This window comes from Camelus ferus, chromosome 10, assembly GCF_009834535.1.
Source record: "Camelus ferus isolate YT-003-E chromosome 10, BCGSAC_Cfer_1.0, whole genome shotgun sequence".
Classification (NCBI taxonomy): domain Eukaryota; kingdom Metazoa; phylum Chordata; class Mammalia; order Artiodactyla; family Camelidae; genus Camelus; species Camelus ferus.
In genome coordinates, this window is record NC_045705.1 from 9,964,263 (window position 1) to 9,969,120 (window position 4,858).

Genomic DNA, 4,858 nt, shown 5'->3' on the forward strand with positions numbered 1-4,858 from the left:
CTTCTTGACCGCCAGTAGTCCTGGTCTCTTGACCATTTTCCTCTTCTCAGGACATGGCCAGGTGAATTTCTACTGAAATCTCCATCCGGCCATTCTGTCCCTGGGAGGTGACAGTGACTTCCTGAAATTCACGAGTCCCAGTGTAATGAGACCAGGCCTGCTTTTCCCAGGGTGAATACACAGCACAGGAAACAAGCATATTATCATTTCATTTAGTGATTTCCTGTTCTGTACATTTGACATTTATTAAGAAACTCTGCTCATTCCGGAGCAGTCTATGTGTCCCATCAACCAGAAGACAAATGTCTACTATTTCCTATGTTCCTTGTTTAGAAAGCCTGAAAAATTAAGATCCAGAAATATGATAAGGGACATACAGCTTATTTGATAGGCTGCTGGGTGCTGATAAATCAAAGTGTTGTCTCTCTGACTCGACTCTAAACGTGCTGCAAGTACAAAATGCATCCTCCTGGTCCTGACATCTCCCAGATGCCCTAGCAGAGGCTTCTGCTCATTTTGGCCCTCAGTGCAGAGGAAGTGAAAAATGTAAGAATTCTGACCCACTCTCTGAATGAGGAAACAGTTTAGAAGAAAACCTCCATGAAACATTCAACTCCTTGAGAAACATACACGCTATATACCTTGTCACACTGATGTCAGACTTTCCAAGTTTTCCAGTTGAGGCAGGCTCTTTATTCAAGCATTCAAGGACTCGATCAGGTGATCAAAACGTACCTTGTTCATCTTATTTCTAGCAATTACCTGATTTGAAGTCCATTCCTCAAATTGGCCACTGTTCTTAGCATCCCCCTGTACATGGATCCCAACCTAAATGATACAGTCCCTTTAAATAAGGAACTATATTATTTGCTTTTAATTATTTATATATCTTTTTTCCCCTAACAATTAGCATTAAGTACTCGGTGTTTGCTCAATTTATTTTGTGGACAATTTTTGAGGCAGATTAAAGGAAAAATTCATACAGTGAACTAGCAAAACAGAAAGAGAATTAAAACATTAGTATCAAAGAAAAGGAGATGCTGCAAAAATGCCAAACAGAAGGCTCTGCATAATTTCCAGAGTTCCAATTTAAGGTCTGAGCCTCCCAGAAGCCAATAGGACAAAGAAAGCTGGAATTGTCCTAGTTCTTATCAGCAAGAATAAAGCAGAACTGGTCTAACAAAGCCTATTCTTAGCATGATTCTGAAAGAGAACTCTCCACAGGGGATTCTCTAGGGAGGGACACTGTCAGCGTTTCACAGAAAATGTAGTCAAAAATTATATATGGTGCCTTTCCAAAAATAGTGATGGTTATGTCCTTTTATCTCTAATTTATGGTAAACTAAGAGCTTCTAGATAAAGAAATGCTGTTAATGTTGACAGTCCTGGTACTACACCCACACTGAAGCAAAAGTTCCTTCTGTGGGAATACCCTCCTCCATTATCTTCCAGTTTTGAAACCTTATCCTTTCTTCCAGGCTCAGGTCAAGACTCACATGTGGCCTCCATGAAGCCTTCCTTCATCATGCTGGTTTCTTACTCTGCCTACGCATGACAGTCACATATAGAGAACTCAACATTCTTGTCTAGAGATTGCTTCAGGGTTATGCTTTTCTCTTCAATTCAATGGTGCGGTGGGTTAAAGAGGCCTGCAGTTAATTTTTGCTACTAGAGGAGGAACCAATCATCCTCCCATTGAATCTGGCGGACCTTAAGGACTTGCTTAAATCATAAAATATGGGATAGCTCAAGTGGTAGACTGCATACTTCGCATGCATGAGGCCCTGGGTTCAATCCCCAGTACTTCTTCTAAGAACAAATAGGCACACCTAACTGCCTCCCCCACCAACAAACAAACAAAAATAAATAAAATATGGTGGAAGCGATGTTAGGCCTATTCCAGGCCTATCCTCTCAGACAACTGGCAACTTCTGTTTTGCCCTCTAGGAACCTGGGGTGGTCACACTGTGGCCACATGGACAGGCCACACAGGTGGTCTGATCAATAGTTCCAGTAGAGCCCAGCCTTCCATCCACTCCCATCAAAGACTAGGATAAGATGAAGGTGTCTTGGACCCTTGAGACCAGTTCATCTGCCAGCTGAATACCACCAAGTGATCTCCATCAACACCATACAGAACAAAAGAACTGCCAGTCGGGTCCTGCCCAAATGCTGAGCCAACAAAATCTTGAGATCTAATGAGATCTCATTTGTTTTAAGCCACTTAATTTTGAAGGCGGGCGGTTTATTATGGAACATTTGATAGCAAATCATAAGCATCCTGAGGCTGAAATCAGGCATTCTACTTCATTATGAATTCACTAAAACAAATAACCATGGAGTGTCCACCATGTACCAAGCACCATGGTAGGAGCTAGAGATACAACAAAACGAATGTGACAAAACTTCTGCCCCTTATAAGCTGACATTCTAGTGAGGGAGACAGACAATGAAGATGAAAACAAATAAGGTTATTTTGTAATATCCAAATTGCCGGGCACAGAGCTAACCAGCAGAAGCGCCTGAGGAAGGCTCTACTCTGTGCACTACAGCGCAGCTCAATGGCTCTCTCTCAGTTGTGCCTAAAAACAAAAAACTGAAAAAAAAAGTAACTGAATCCAAGTATCTGGAAGACTAAGTTACCAACAAGACAAGTCAGATAAGCCAAAGAAGTTTATAAAAGCACATTTCCGGAATAATAGGTATAATGAAAGGATGTTTACCTATTTCTCAAAAGCAGCGTCTCCTATTGCCCGTGACGCCCTAAAACTTTTATTAGGAGAACCAGGGGCAAACCCCCAGGTTTTCAGAAATGTAGTTTAGTCCCTAACCAGGGTAGAACGTATTGCCCCATAAAATGTCAACAACAAAACAATATAGAAAAAATAATTACAGACAGTGTTAGTGTTGTAAGCTGATAAGGACCAGATGGTCTTTTGTATTTATGGTTTTCCTTGTGCATACAAATGCTTTGGGGATCTAATTAGCCTTCTACAAAACTCAAACTGGGTAATTACTATCATTATCCCCTTTTCAAATAAATCTGAAGTCTAAACTGCAATTATGTTTTTTATCTTACATTTGGTATTCACATATTTTCAGAACTGTTCTTTGCCATCTACTTAGAAAACTTCTTAATGTGAACTGAAGCAAAAAAGGTGCAGGAGGATTATAAAAAACTCTTAAAAAAATGGATCATTCTGTTAGAGGAAAGTGCTGACAACCACCGAAACACTTTCTCCACCGGGGTCCTGTTTCTGCCACGCTTTCCCTCCAATCAAGGATAAAGTCCCTGTTCTCTGAGACTTTATATTTCCACTTACGCTTTGCACAGCAAAACCGAAGAACTTCTACGTGGAGACAGAACCAGTCACGCATGTTAGAGAAAGGATTCTCCGTAAGATGCAAGGTGGCAGCCATTTTAATTAACTTCTGACTCTGCCCCCAAAGTACAGCACCTGGGCTGGCGATGAGCTATGGAAAAGCAGCAGTACGCATAACGAGGCTGGTATGTCATCTTTATTGGATTTCTGGCCTCGGGACATTCGAGTCACATGGTAACAACATCTCTGTACCGCGAGGCGAGGCAGACGTAATCATGCGTGCCAGTGAACTCATAATAGAGAGTTCATCAAAGTCTGTCTCCAGTGAGAAGTACGTAAGGCGGGAGCTGTGTTGCAACTGTGCCATTTCAGGTGCAAGGCCAAGGATTAGAGGTTATGGGGTGAGGGGTGGGGGGCATGTGTCTTCCTTGACAGAACGAAACATGGGCAGTGACAAGTTATGAGGAATCACTGCCTCTTCTGCAATAGCTCCCAGGGAGAAGGGTCCAGAATCTTCGGACTGCCTGGTTGATACCTCAGAAGTCAGCATCATGATTACTGGTCCAGAGGGAAAGATCCAGAAATAGCTGACAGAAGGAAAAATCCAGATGATAACCCAGAACTGAGGAGGGTGCTCGGCCCTGGGAAGGCGCTTCTATTAAATAGGGTGCCGATGTGTTGATGCAGGCTTCAGAGACGGCCCACTGGCCTGCCCGACAGAAGGATGGTTCTGGGGCTGCCGCCTGGGCCCTCCACCCTGGGGACTGCCCCGGGCTGCCCTGGCAGGCAGCAGCGCAGGCGCCCTGCAACTGACAAGGATGGCTGCGGGTCCAGGCTTCATATTCCCTGAAACGACGGCAGGGACCTCGCAGCCCACTGGGAAGAATCTTGAAGGCATGCATGCACTCTCCCATTTAATCAGCAAGGTGCTTACCTTCTTCACGCTACGCACGGTGTGAGGCGATTTATGCAAGTTCAGGTGTCAGTGAAGACACTGGCCTTACAAGTATTATCGTCGGATTCCCCTCCTAAAAGGCCTTAGAGATGCAGCCCAGCACTGTGGCAGAGTCTAAGTGCAAGGGAAGTGCTGATGGCCCGCGGGGTGTGTGCCCAAGTGGTGCTGGGTCCTCTGAGTTGGGAGATCAGTCGTGTAAGGGACTGTCTGTCTAGCTCTGATTTCGTGTATCTCCTTATAAATGGCATCTTAACATTTCTACAGCTATTTTTAGTGTCTCCTTACCATCATCACCTCTCTCGTTGGAAGCATGACGGGTGGTATTTTGTTCTGTTACAGATGCACAAGACAGATCTGAGGCATTGAGGAACATGCCTGAAGCCAGACAGCAAGTAAGAAGCCCAGTCAAGACTCACACCCAGGTCTTCTCATGACAAACCCAGACATTCCAGACTCTGCCCCGTCTCATGGGGCTTTTGCTGAAGCCTCTGAACAAAAGTTTGGGTGCCAGAGCTGCTAGGCATTGCCAATGTCCCTCTTGCTTCTGCGGTTGCAGGTCCAGAGCCCCAAGGAATGTGAG